This window comes from Choloepus didactylus, chromosome 7, assembly GCF_015220235.1.
Source record: "Choloepus didactylus isolate mChoDid1 chromosome 7, mChoDid1.pri, whole genome shotgun sequence".
NCBI classification, from domain to species: domain Eukaryota; kingdom Metazoa; phylum Chordata; class Mammalia; order Pilosa; family Megalonychidae; genus Choloepus; species Choloepus didactylus.
Genome location: NC_051313.1, coordinates 4,952,484 through 4,967,287, shown reverse-complemented (window position 1 = coordinate 4,967,287; position 14,804 = coordinate 4,952,484). Strand labels below are relative to the sequence as shown.

General features: G+C 48.4%; 1 protein-coding gene across 6 annotated transcripts in view; it reads right to left on the bottom strand.

Moving 5' to 3' along the window:
* The window catches only part of HIVEP2 (HIVEP zinc finger 2), a 195,206-nt gene that overhangs the window by 107,934 nt on the left and 72,468 nt on the right, over positions 1-14,804 (bottom strand). For 2 of the 6 annotated variants that reach the window (XM_037842121.1, XM_037842125.1), the window contains exon 1: positions 2,230-2,940. The exons of the other annotated variants lie outside the window; for them this stretch is intronic. The gene's annotated coding sequence lies outside the window, so the exon portion shown is untranslated. Of the gene's footprint in view, positions 1-2,229; positions 2,941-14,804 lie in introns of those variants that run through there. 6 annotated transcript variants of the gene reach the window in all.

The following is a 14,804-nucleotide window of genomic DNA, read 5'->3' as shown; positions in this document are numbered from 1 at the left end:
ACAGCGGCCGCTTCCTCCGCCCGCTTCAGTCGACAGCTCGGGAGCGGGCACAGGTTCTGGAGGGCTCATGGGGAGCCGTGCAAAGCCACGGTCCCTGGCTGGGGGGGCAGGATGGCCGGGCTCGGCACAGCTCTGGTCCCAGCCGCTGCAATGGCTCGGGCACCTGGGCAAGTTACCTAACCTCTCCCTCATCCTCTCCCTCCTCAACTAAAAAGAGAAAGCCTTTGGCTCAGCCTTCGCCAGCATCCCTTTCAATTCTCACTCCTTTCGTTGTTTTCTTCCCAAATGGCAAAGAGAAGGGGGACTGCCCAAGGGGAGGGGGAGGAAGTGGCACAGTGAGAGCTCCGAAGGCCGGGGTGACGGGACTGCGGCCCACGAGGCGCCAGGCAGCGAGCAGTCGCAGAAGGGAAAGCCTGGGAATGAAGACAGAGGACGGCCCTTAGCTTCGGGCTGTACCAGCGGAGACCACCGGCAGGGAGAGGACGGCCATCACCCGCTGGTGTCCTCGACCACAGCCTGCTGCGGAGCCCACTGCTCACTCGGGAGGGCAGAAGGACACGCGGCGTTTCCCCTGAGTCTCTAATAAAAATCGCAATGGAAACAAAATGGGCAGGTGACCACAGTGAGAATTTGAGGAGCCTTCCATGGTAAGGCACAAATACGTGATGCACGAGGAGCCCCTTCGTGGAGACGCGCATCGGCGCCACGCAGTTGCTCGGCAGCTCACTGGCCTGCGGGGTGGTTTTCATTCCTCGCCCGGCTCGGCTCTAGGAACCCACAGGGTCTTCCTGAGCCCCCCCAGTTCTCACCCAGGGCTTCTGTGCATCCTCGCCATGTGGCTATTTAAAGTAAGAGATATACCAAGGCTCTCCCAGGTATGCAAAGTGGGAAATGGTATTTCCAGTCCTCACAATTAATAAAACTTGAGTATGAGAACTTATTAAAAATACACCAGGGTAGAGACATACGTCAGAAGTGAGAGTAATGAAAACCCACTCTCTGCCATGCCAACACGATCACACCTTCCCAGGGCTGTGTTTTCCCAGTTGAAGCACAAGGAGTTTAACATGTATGTGAAATCTGAGCTCTGCTGATAAAACATGTTTGTTTGCTGGGCTGTCTTTTTTTTTCTTCCTTTCTTTCTTCTTTTTCAGTAAGAACCAGTACTTTAAAAAACATCTGCTGCCTGTGTTTGAGAGTACTTGACAAACATTATCTCATTACTTTTTACCACATCCTGAAGAGGGGAAATGGTGAGTGCACTCATTCCATTTCACTAAGAAACAGGCAGCAGGGGTTAAAAAAAATGAGGTGCCCTGTCCCCCCACTTCCATGTACTGCTCTTCTCCAACATTCAGAGTTCTCCCCAGGCCACCCCCAAAGAAAGGAGTGGACAGAACTTCCTTCGACTTGTAGAGCTGCCACGGAGAGGGGGAAACGCGTGGGCTGTGCTTTCGCCGTGAAACTAAAAGGCAGATGTGAGGGGCGGACTTCCCTCTGGTTGCAAATAACTCTAACAGGACCAACGTGCCCCAAAATCGATTGCAGATGCAGTTGCCTTTTGTGCAGTCAGCTGGGGAGGGGACATCGCAAAGCCACACACGCGGCGTCCACCGAGCCCCAAACACAGGCTTCGCAATAGGGAAGTGTGAGTAATTTACTTATGACAGAGAAAGGCTGACACAGACAGACAAGTGAAAAGCCTTCAACGCACAAGCCCAGTGCCTGGGGAAGATCACAAAATGCAACAAGAAATGAAGTCCAGGTCACGTGCCCCAACTCCTTAAAGAGATGCCATCTCCAGGGGCAAGGCGAGGCCCTCCAAGGAGCACCCCAGCTCAGAGGGGTCCCCAACAACAGCGAACCCACAGCCGGAAGAGGGGGGGCCTCTGTGTCTCCCTCTGTGTGAGGACACAGAACGAGAAGATCATTACATTCCAATTTGCTTCTAACACAGCCTACGATACTCACAAGGACAAAAATCTCATCCCTAACTGCCCGACCAATCCCTTCCGAGACCACGTCTCCTACGCTGTTGGGAAACGCAGGAGTGCAGGTGCATCGTGAGGTTCCGGGGCCACGAGATGCCATCGCGACCTCAGCCCTAGTTTCTAAGTCATCATTTAACTGCCACCCTCCAGAAACTACAGGCACCACTAAGGAGGAGCAAACCGCTGTTAGAAAGTGGAGCTTGAGTTAACAAGCAGAACAGAAAAAGCCGCGTGTCACCTGCCATCACGTGCTGCCTGCCGCCTGCGCGCAGTCCTCCACCACATGGCACAGGGCTGGGGCCGCCACCACTCCCGGAAACAACTGCGTGATTCCGTCCGTTCTCACGGCCTTCGGTGCTTGTGCAAATCGTTCCCAAGCACCATCCGGCTTTTGTGGCTGGGTCCCCGCTGATTATTCCACCCGCCTGCCTTTACAGGTCTGTCCGCTAAAGAAATCCACAGTCATAGAACGAGCCCAAATCCACTTCTGGCAGCTGTGCTCACCACAGTGCATTAGAAAAACAACCTTCCTTGCAATAACCAGTACTGGGCCTCACTGGTTAAAAAAGACTAGTTTCCTGTTTTTCTCAAAAACTTAAAAGCCTGGGTATTGTTTTGTGTTTTTTTTAACCACACCCACGCCGTTTTCTTTTTAATTACCCAAGATTGGGTGCTATAAACACCTAATCGTGGGCATCTGTGTGAGTGGGTGCTAGAACTCAGAGTTTAATGTTAGGTCACATTTGTCCTTTCCAAGGTCCGGCCTCCCCTTGACGGGGCCCCACAGGTGGGTGGGAACTGGGACCCCTGGACAGAAGGCAGAGCCGGCAGATGGAGGTGGGGGGCTGCTCCCCGCAGAGGGGCGTCTCAGCCTGGACAGAGCCAGACAGACGGCCTCTCGAGGTTGGAGGACGCTCCCAGCAACCTCTGGTGACCTGAACATGACACAAAGCAAAAAAGGCCTCGACATAAAATCGCATTTACCCCGAAATGACTCTGCCTCTGAAGTGCGGCGTCCTCGCTTCCCAGGGCTGTGTGCACCTGCAGGCAGCCGCAGCTTTACGGGCAGGGATTCTCCCTCCCTGCCCTTCTGCCTGACCCCCGCCCCCGCCCCGCGTCCGGCTCCCAGGGCACCCCCTCGCGGACCTGCCCCCACCTCCCCCACCCCCCACGCGCCGCGACATGTGCGGGGAAGGACGGTGGTGTCCCCGTGGGAAACAGCAGGTGCTGGGTTCACATCCGCTCAGCCTGGAGGACCCCCCTCCGCTGTGCCTCATTTCCTCCCCTCTCACCTCCTGGCCCCTGGGGCTCGCTGCTGCGGCGGGGACCCTGACCCCGGTACGCCGGGCCCTACCTGGCAGGCAGCAGGTGCTCGGGTACCACCTGCAGAACGTCGCTGAAGGGGCCAGGACCGAGGGCGACTCCACAGGACCAGAGGAAGGACGAGCACGCAGGTGTCTGCAGACTTTTTTTTTTTTTTAACTAATTCTGTAACTTTTGGTCACCGCAAGAAAAATCTGAGGTATTTCCTCTGCCAACAGTGTATGCTCAAAGGCGAGACAATAAGACTTGCTCCAGACAAGCTTGTCAAAAAAAGGCCAGGGAAAGTGCTTTCTAAAAGCAAGTTGAAAACAAAACTTTTTATTGCTTTCCTGCTAATAAGCAAGAAGTTGTGGAGACGCCCCTTGAAAGTGATTGAAAAGAAAGGATCCCAATGAAAACAGAATTCCTCATTTGGGTTACTGTTCACAACAGGGGGAGAGCAAACAATGTTTCCCATACAAGTTCTGCTTTTAAAGGAAAGGCAGAAATTCAGTGAAGGCCTCTAGCCCCTTAGGCCTCCTAGATGTTTTCTGAGCTGCAAAAGGGATGGGAAAATCCCTGAGCCCCAATTGTCCTTAAATGTCCATTGGTGGACTTCCCGTCATCCCACTAATGTTCAAAAAACAAGGGAGTAAAAACTTAAATGATGTGAGGAAAACAAACCCGTTTCCCCAGATGTGAGCAATATTAGCCTATAGTCCTTATCAGCTGGTTCGAGAATTTTAAAAATTGCTCCTCTGTGTATATCCCTATTATAAAGCCCTACAAGTTAATCATTACTGTCATTTCTAGCACTTGCAGCAGTCCTTATTTCCAACTAATTGTGCAACCTGTTGAAGCAATAAACAGACTTAAAACTGAGGTTAACCCTCTTCTCTTTAATTCCTATGTGCTCCACTTAACTATGGAAGAAATAAATGAGCAACAAAAGTCAACTGCCATTCCATGAAAAACTGGGACCTGTTTCAAGGAGGGTAAAATCCACACGCCTCCATCAGACACTGAAAGGCCCTTCCACAGAGCCAGAGCCCGAAATGTGACCAGCGAGAGCGGCACAATCTGCACAATCAAATTCTGAGGTGCCTTTAGCAAGGAAAATGTTGGTTACAATACGGACTCTTTGATTCTATTGGAAACACACATGGCCACTGTCTTGCGTTTCATGACTAAAGGAGCCAAGTCCTTCCCCATTCTGGGCCAGTCCGTCGGATCGGCTGTCTCCAGGGCTCACCCATATTGTTGAGCTCTGAAGGTCTGCGTGATGAGCTCTGACGTGCATCCTAGAGCCTGGGGTGAATAAACCAGCACTACAAGGTAATGTTCCAACCCGCAGGTGTCCTTGGACAAATAGAGAGCACCAGACAACTGACGAGAATTTGACAGAAATGCACATGCATATTTTGCAGTCAGGCTGATGCTAAAAGGTAATGAGGATGAAAAGGTCATGTCACAAATTTAATACTCCATAAAAGAGGTGTTCTGTTTAGGCTTTCTTTCCAAGTTATCCATAAATGGCCTTGAAATTAGCCCTCTCTCTCTAAACAACACAATACAGTCTTGGGCTCCAAGTTCTCGGTCCTACATGTTCACCTCACAGATGCGTGGAACTTCTATTTGGAAAAGGATCCCATTTCAAAGCAGGATCCTGAGAGAACCACGGTAAGCCGACCAGACAGTGGAGACGTCTCCTTGGGAGCTGGAACTGGGTCCACCCACAAGGACAAGTGCTGCTCTGGACAGCTGCAGGGGACGGGGTGGGGGGTCGCTTGAGAGATACTGGTTTCTGCCAGGATTAAAAACAACTGTGAAGCAGCATTTAAACTTGGAGAGTGCCACTCGCAAACGTCTCAGGAAATTTTAGGTTCGTAAATTAGGATTGCGTATCAGCCCAGCAGTCTCCAAAAGCCTCCTGTATCAATAGTTTACACCAGAACCAATGTTTCCTACATTCTCTTTCCCACTATAAAAATCTCCATAACAGCAAGGAAACACTGACACGTTTGTCTGACTAACACGATTACAGGAAGGAAGGAGAAAAAATTATTGTACTAGATTCCCAATGGAAAGATAAGTGTCACTTCTTTGTCAAATGATTTTTACTAATTTCACTAGTAAAAAAGTAACGGATTTGCTACCGTAGCAGACAATGCAACATGTAAAAATGGCAAGAACAGATTTGATTGTAGTTTTCTTATAAATTCTCTGTTTGCAGCTCCATAATACACCACACAATTTAATATGAATCCTCTGAGAGCAGACCTAAATCTTTAAACAAACTCTGGATTATAATTCTGAATATAAGCCAAATATTCTCCCTGTCTCGTCAATGTTCCTGAATGTTTGTCTTTTTGAAATTTAGAAATCTCAGATATTTGTGAAGACTATGAGTTAACTTCTTTAGGTTATTAATGGCTATTAATAGCTACCAGGTATAGAGTAAACTTTCTAAAATACTGCTTCTGGAAAATAAATATATATATGTAAGATATAATATTACAAAATATCTAAAGACACTGCATGGAATATAAAGTTATGAATCCTTTTACCGATTTAATTGAGTTCTCAAAAGTTAAGAGAAAATAAAGAATTTTAGGAAGTCTTTCCCCAAAGAGGTCAAAGTCAGTAGTAAATGTCACGCCAGATTTAAAGTAAATGAAAAACATCAAATCAGAGTTTGCCCAATGCCTTCCATCTACACTCATCCCCCCCTGCTTCGGACGTTATGTGTATTCTGAGGTCACTGTCTAGTCCCAAGTGCCAGGACCCTCTCCTTTCTACGGAGAAACTCACATGCCAGCAGGCACCGACTCAAGGCATATTTATAGCCCAGGGGTCCCTAAAACACAGTTATAAGCCAAATCCTTAAAGGATTTAGCAAAGTGGACTTAGCCCTAAGAAAAATGAAAATCACCCAAGAACACCGTTGATCAGGTGAGGACGTCTCATGCACGTAGTGGGGCAAAGAAAACCAGGGTCTTGGCACACGGCACTTGCTCAGTCGGTTACATTTTTGAGAACCCAGTAACTTCTGGGTAGTTACCGTCACGGTTCCTTACCTCCCTTCCTTCCATGCCTTGATTCTGGTCTCTGTTCTTGCTTTTGGTTTTATTCCTAAGGATAGCCTCTTCTGGAATTACAGCCTTAGTTCCCACCACTCCCTCAAAAGATTTGAACACAAGGAGAGGGAAATCCGTGCCCACCACGTGCCTCTCCTCGGACGCTGCCTTAGGGTGCACCCCGGTCCTCTCCTCTCCTGGACGGCCCACACCCCACAGGAGCAGAGTCGAGTAACACACCCCCCACCTCCTGGGGGCAAAAAGGCCGTCCCCACACACAAACTGTCCAGGAGCCAGAACCTGGAATTGAAAAAGTGGCTCCCACAAGCATTTTTTAGAGCCTATCTTATTCAGTCATGAGAGTTTTGTTTTTGTTGTTTTGGTGGTGGTGTTTATTCCTGAAGAAGAAAATAAGCCTCTTGACAGCGACTTTGTCTGAGGAAAACCAATCTCTTCTGCATGATCCCAGGTACCCGAATTGCTGACATTAGTAAAATGCAGGGTAGAACTGGGACCACCATCTGTGGTCCATTTTATTTCTCCATTTTATTTATATAAATAAAATGTACTCCATTTTATTTCTGATTGCATCCTCAGTTAGGATTTGGGATGCCATGCACTAATGCTGCCAATAGCCTTATAAGAAAAAGCCATGAGCAAAGGAATAAAAATCCTAATTTCATTAGAAATTAATTAAGAAAAGGCATCAGTGTTAGGCTACTAACTAGTAAAGGCCTAAAATTATTCAACTGAGAAGGGGAGAAATCGGAAGGTTTTTAACGAATACCATCACTGTTACTTTTCTCTTTTCCTTGGTTCAAATCCCTACCTAATTAATCTGGCAGTGCACCTGAACCTACCACCGCTCTTCTCGTGCGGTTTAATTAGGTGATTGACCTTCAGGCCCACCATACATTATAATGACCATTTAATTACTTTTCTAATGTGCACACTTAACAGCTTTATAAACAGCACTGGAAGAGCCCGTACATTGCAGAGGCACCCCGAAGGAAACAAGGCACAGCCCAGAGGATGACAGCGCCGGTGAGGTCTACGACATGAGCTGAACCAGAAGGCTTTCCCACGCTCCAGCAACAACCACCCCACACCTCACCGCGGGACGTGACCATCCGCCCGCACGGGTTTCTTAATAACCTTAACTGCCTTTACGAGCCAGGGCTCCCATTCTCCAATGCCAGCAGGCCTCCCCAGGAAGGCTTCCTCTTGCAGTGAAAAAGCACAGACTTTGGAGAGAGCCAGACTTCGGTTCAAATCTTTCCTCTGCCACAGGCCAGCAGTGGGACCCTCACACAGTTACCCTCTCTGGGCTCCCACGTCCTCACGTGTCACGTGGAGGAAGAACCTGCCTTGCAGAGCTGGGTGCCACGGAGAGAGACGATGAATAGCTGCAGCCACCAAGGGCACGCTCGGAGCCTTCGCGTGCAGTCCAAGCTCGGCCTCTTACAAGTTCCAGAGCCCCGGACAAGTGACTCTCCCCGTGCCTCAGTTTCCTCATCTGGGAAATGGAGGTAATCACAGTAACTACCTGTTGGAGAGGCGAGGGAGTGAGCACACAAAGGCTCGTGCACCTGGCGCAGCCCCTGCTCACTAATGTCAGCTGTGACCACAAGTGTGGGTACAAAGGACACGCCCGGCCACGGCCGCTTCCCCTTCCTTGTCCCCCACCCGCCAGCCGCACGTTTCCCATCAGGAAACAGTTCCTCAAGTCCCACCTCCGCCGTGACGCCTTCGTGTGGAATTGGGGAAGAGCCAAGTTCTCTCTTATCTCCACCATACGAATGCGTAACCATGTCAAAGCGCTTATCCTTAGGTTTCCAGAACACGAGTCGTGAGCCTGGCTGAGTCTCTTGGTAAGCACCCCGTCATCCCCAAAGCAGTGCGTACTTTAATGAGGAGAAATTATCAGGAGCACTGAGTAAGGCTGTGCGAGGGCTTCCTTTCTATTTAAAGTAAGTCTCCTCTCTGATTTGATTTAACCCCATCGCGGTTTCCTTTTGCCCCTTCAGGGTTCAAGTGCAATCAGACTCAGTCTGTTTCCCTTTCCCTTGAGCTGTCTTTATAAAAATTGAAAAAAAACAGATGGAAACCGAGCTCCAGTTTTTGAGGGGATTGTAGTTTTCCTCCCGACCCCCGTGGTCAATAAGAGAGCGGGACAAGTGGGGAAAGACCAGGTCCAGGGGTTGTGAGGGATTTGTGGTGGGTGCTGATCTGCTCTGGTGAGCATGGATTTAGGATTCCACGAATGAAAAGTGGGCATGCACCTTACTGCACACCTTCATCTGAGACAAAATACATACACTCAGAAAGCATCACTGCCTCTGGGTAGGAGAAAGCAATGTACTCTTTTGCTAGTCTGCGTTTCCATTTGTCTTCTTTTTTCTTTGCATGCTCTAAAGAATCAAGTTGTGTCTTCATCACATTCCAGAAAGGCTGCAGCCAAACACGCTTGTCGGAATGTGTCATCGTACGTGTGGGGCAGCCAGTTTCATGGGCTATCAGCAAGGTTTATCACAATGACATCCAATCCATGGCTCAACTGGTCAAAGATAAAGCAAATATCCGCCTTCCTCACAGTTGTTATCATCACAGATTGGTTGTAACAGATATGCTTCTAATACTTGGTGTCTGACACACCATCCCGGACTCCCCCCGCCCCCACCTCGGTGACAGAGTCAGGCAGCAGCAGCTGCAGCTGATCTCGCTACTTGTTTAAGAAAGCGGCGTAAATATAGAGGCTAGATGACACAAAGCTGTGAATACTGGACATGGGCCTTATGAAGTTCTCCCAAGCTAGTCATGAAACAAACAGGATATGTGATCAAAGGCTTTGCATATGCATCAGTCACTGAGACAACACGTGGACAAATAAATGTTTTCAGTAACTAATACCTTAATAGCAGAGGAGTCACATGGGAGAGCAGGCTTTAGGTTACCAAAAATTCCAGTAGGATCCCATGTGAAATTCTTGAAATTTTATGCTAGAATACAGGTCATTTATTCTTGCATAGACTCTTATTTTAGCAAATAAAAAGAAATTCCTGACAGTCTCACAGTCAGCCTTCTGAACAACCATATAATGTCAAATCCTCTACATTATCATTTTATATGACTAATCTGGCACATATTTGCAGCTGAAAGGAAATGTAGGCTTAGAATCTCAAAACTGGAAAGACCTCACATTACAAGACAGCTGGGTCAGCAATTTCTGCTTTGCAGAGTTTCACGATACTGAAACAATAGTTATCCCACGGAGCGACGGCTCAGCTGGCCTCAGAGGCCAGACGATGAAGGATGAAGGGTCAAGTGTAGCAAAGTTTGGGTGCACAATACTTCAATCCTTTATCAAAGATGGTGTGACGCCAAGGACCACAATAACAGAGCAAAGAATTCCTTTGGCCACACAGTACATTCTCATTGGCTAAAGCTCTGTTCATGGTGCACGAGAATAAAAACATGTCCTATCATTCACAAAACCCAAGTTACAGAGCAGGCCCGATTCCTGGGTCAAGCGAAACATCTAGTAAGGCTAACAGCCAGGTCCCTATTTGCCACCTTATGCGAAAACGTTCCCAAATGGACTTCCGAAACCCAGCTTCAGCACCAGAGGCACAAATCTTTTCTCCTTGAGGCACACATCCACCTGTCAGAGCAAGCACTCCCGCCTTTCTGTGCATGTGTGAGGAACACACAGAATTTCCTAATCAGAGCGATAAATATTATAAACCAGAATATCTCCTTCTATTTACTCAAACTGTTAAACACTATCAAATTATTGTAATACATTAATTCAAAATGGGGCGTATATCTATTTTGAAAATAAAGGTGATAAAATGTTAATCAAAATGTTTGGAATTCTGGTTAATTGTATTTTATGGTAACTGAGGGTTCATCAAAAGGCACTTACTTAACCCATATTTTTTAAAACTCTTATTTTCTTATGGTTGATAAGTACAATTCATTGCCACTATAAATTACAGTAATCTCTGCTTCTTGGTGATGATTCTGAAAGTCTATGCAAACTGACAGAGTAATCTAAATTAAAGCAAGGCAGAAGATTTGAATATATATTGGAAGTCCTAGATCACTGATTCTCAACAGGGGACGACTTTGCCCCCCTGGGGACACTGGTGATGCCAGCAGACCTTGCTGATTGTCAGGACCAGGAGAGAGGACGCTACTGGTGTCTACCGAGGAGCGGCCAGGCGTGCTGCTGCCCCACGGCAGTACTGCCCAGCTGGGAAACCCTGGGCTCGAGGCTGCTTCCAAAAGGAAATCACTGATGCCAACGTGCTTGCCAGCCACCACCTCCCTCTCTGGAAAGTAAAGTGCATGCAGACCAAAAAACGTGAACTATGGCTAACCAATGTTTTACTGCCTAAAATGAATGTATTTATTTGACAAACCTGAATTGTGCCACCTATATACAAATTTCTGACTCAGAGTAGAGAATGGTTTCATAAAAAATGCATTCAAATGTAAGGCCAAAATTAATTCAGTTGTTACCCAGGAATGTGCATGAAATAACTTTCAATTTTAAAATTTGTTCGCAATATTTTAAAAATTTTAGAGTAGTACAATGACTTTACTCTTATCTCTTTTCCACATCCTAACTCGATTTTTAATATGACAAACAGGAAAACCAAGATCGGGGAGAATCCAAATATTAAAGCTGCATTCATCTTGGAACCTAAAGTTGTATACAAAATGTCTGCCTGAACTACAAGCAGGAGACCTAGTTAAATCAAACTAAGGTTTATATTATAAACACTTCAGTAATTTTACCTACTAACTTTAATTTACTGATACAGGGACTCAAAAAAAAAGGTCTGGAGTAAGAAGTGTTGATTCTCCTGATCTGGTGCAGAATGCACTCCTCTCAGTACATGTCCATCGCCTTCCGTCCCAGGGAAAGGGAAGACGGAGGCATCAATTCTTGCACAGAACACAGACACGAAATGGCCCTGCCCAGAGAGCAAACACACTCTTCACTCAGAGGCCACCAGGAGACGGGGCCCCAGCCTTCCTTAGGAGCAAGTGCTGTTGTGGCCGTGTGTCCTCCAGCCATGGTGGAAGGATTTTCCCTGGATCCACCTGATGTTCTGCCCCTTTGGGAGTCGGAAGCAAAAGTCCCTAGGAATGTGCACCGTCTACACCACAGAGCAGGGCCAGTGTGTTGGAAGAAGGAGAGCCACCACCAGAGTGGAGCATGTTGTGGACGAACCACGACCCCCATGAAGACACGCTGGAGTCTGAGCCCTGGAACCTGTGAGTGTGACCTTGTTTGGATACAGGGTCTTTGCAAAGGGAACTAGACGAGCTCACACTGGATTATGATGGCCCTACATCCCAACCAGTGTCCTTATAGGAGAAAGGAGAGGAGATGTTGAGAGAGACCCAGGGGAGACCCACTCCAGGAGAAGCTGTGCGGTGACCAGGTGGAGGGACATGCCCACAGGCCAAGGCCACCTGGGGCTACAGGAGCTGGAGCGGCAGGGAGGCTCCTCCCCGGAGGCCCTGCAGTCCGGACAGCGTGCGACCGCAGTTGCAGACGTCCAGCCTCCAGAAGTTTCTGCTGTTTTGAGCCCCCTGGCCTGTGGTCCTTGACCATGGTGGCCCCATGACAGCCTAGGGCATTGGGTCTCCAGCCTGACCGCGCCTCTCCTGGGCACGGGCTGAGAGCCTGTGGCTGAGCTCTCTGGGGTGCAATCTCCACCTCTGAAGAGGACCGGAGTCGTGAGGATTAAAGGAAACAGTGTGTTCAGAAGAACTTCATGAACCTCCTGGCTCGCTTGCACCCTCTTCTCTCGCCAACCCCCCGTGCACATCGCTCCCCCACTCGCTCTGACCTCCCTCCCTGCCCTCTCTCTCATCCTCTCAAGAGATACACCATCAAACCCAACCAAATTCCACCAAGCTGACCTAAAACAGTGTAAGGGATAGAAACGACATGTCATCTCTCAGCAAAGAACTCTGCTTCTCCTTCGAGTCCGTATCGAGTGTCAAGTGCTTCCGAAACATCCTTTTACCTGAGCCTCACAACAGCACTGCCACCAGTCACTGTCCCCAGCTCACAATGTGGGAAACTGAGGAATAAGGAGATCAGAAAGGGGCCCAGTTTCCACGCAGTTAGGTGAGGGAGCATGACAAGAAGCAGACAATTTGATTCCAGAGCACATGTTCTCAACCACTTCCACGGCAGCATCTCATTTTAGAAGCAAAGTGAATCGTAAAACCAAATACTGAGTTTTGTAAAGTGAGCCTTACAGTGTGCAGGTGGACAAGCAGTGGGCAACTCCACACAAGGTGGAAAGAGCCTCACCTACCTCCCCATCGCCTCCCCTCCACACCGGCTCTCGGTCAGGGCACTGGCTGCAGGGGGAATCATACTCAAGAAGAAAGAAGCTTCTCCATGCCAGCATCCACCATCACCCCTGGCACGGAGGAGGGCGTGTTGGTTTTGGTGGGTACCACAAAGCAGCCGATACATGAACCTGTCCATCTGTGGTCATTTAACATATCCCTCCCGTCACGCTTTCCAGCTCACAGAAGGCTTCATATGCGTTGCTTCATTAGATCAGACTGTCCAGCCAGGAGGAGAAGAGATTTGCAGGTTTTGGAACGAAAAGACAAAAAGGCAAGCCAAGTGTCAGAATAACCAAGGAGAGAGCTAGTGTCTTATATTTCCAAGATCCTTATATAATCTATGGCCAAAAGAAAAAGCAACTTGGGAGCTTCTGAAGGATCAGAGAAGGAAGGATATCTTGAGACTCCAAAATAATATGGAAAATGACTATTTCCTTTTTAGGAGAGATAACAAATCAAGACAAGCAAAAGTTCTGCACCAATAATTTTGTCTGCATTTTTATATTACAAATAAAATCCTAGACATACAAAATTTACCTATGGTGTACACCAGGTGAATAGATTCATAGGCTAAAATCAGGGAAATACCTGTTTGTAAGATACAGTGGCAGGTGTGTTAACACCACCATCCACCCCCTTCATTCTTGCCCCTCATCTCCCTGGGCAGGCGGCCACAATGCCCCTCCTTGGCCCGTCTCCTCCTGAGCCATCGTCACCTCTGCACTCACTCGGACCCACCCAGGGCAAGGCTTGTCGGACCCCCGGGAAGGGGGTTGGCAGCCCACTGCTCTAAAATGAGAGCCCACAGACCAGCGACCCGCTGAATCCAGCCTCAGGTGAAAGGAGACCACCGGTTTATGGCAATAAAAGTGTCCCTTCCGAATTTGACAGCTCCGGTCCCTGCAGGCGCCGTGTGCTGCGGCGAGCGGCCCTCTCAAAGTCCCGCGGTGAATTCTGAGTTGCTGCTGTTACCCGAGAAAACCCCAGGAAGTGGTCTGACCGAGTTGCTGACCCGGAGTGTCCCTGTCAGCTGACGTCTCTCTCACGCACACACAAGCCGCTAACAATGGGGACACTGTGCAACCAGGAATAGCCCTCCCTTATCTCCAGGAGTTTGGGAAATCATTTCTAACCCAGCGAGGATGTAACTTGGAAAGAAGTCAAATGGCTAATTATTCACCGAGAGTTAGTGATTAATCCATCTTGGACTGAGCATCCGAGGACTGAGTAACGTAAGGGAGTCCGAGGCCTGCGCAGCGGATCTTTGGAACCACTTCCACGAACCACCAACTTTCCTAAAAGTTATGACCAAGCAAGAACGACATCTAAGTGCAGCCAGCAAAAGCTAATCAAAAGAGACAGCGATTTCATAATACCTGTCACACTCAGTTTATATCAAAATGTAAATTGATGCTTTTTCTGCAAAAGCAAATGGTTGGTGCAAATCATTCAACTCCTGGGTGAAACCCCAGTGACTTATGAATGGGGGGCTGGGGGAGCAGCAAGCCAGGGAGCTCACGAGGTAAAAAAAAAAACAGGATATCACAGGAACAGTCCGTCATCCTTTCAACAGCACTTCCATCTTTACCCAAAAACAGAACGGTACAGTCCAAGTCACCTCACCACAGCAGAACCAAGAGGTGCTGTGATTTGCCTAAACACGTGTGTCAGGATGAAAGCTCTACCCTCTTCCTGCAACAGAAGTTAGCATTTTTATGGGCAAGATTAAGGACTGAAGTGAGATTTAATGCAGTTTGGGGTTTCTTGCCAGTTCATAAATTTTCCCTTTGGCATCTTTTTTGAAGTGTGACCCCCATGCATCCCACCATTTCGACCGACGCACCCCAAATCAACCACTTCTCCACATTCCCAGTGAGCCCAGTCCCAACATTTGTTGGCATCAATTCTCCAATGGCTTCAGCGAGCTCCTGCAGCAGCTGGGTCGCACTTCCTCACCACCCATGCCAGCCAGGCCCCCCCAGCAGAAGGAATGTGCAGTGCTCATTCACAGGATTACACAGCTTAGACCCCCAGAAGGAGCCAGTGTCAC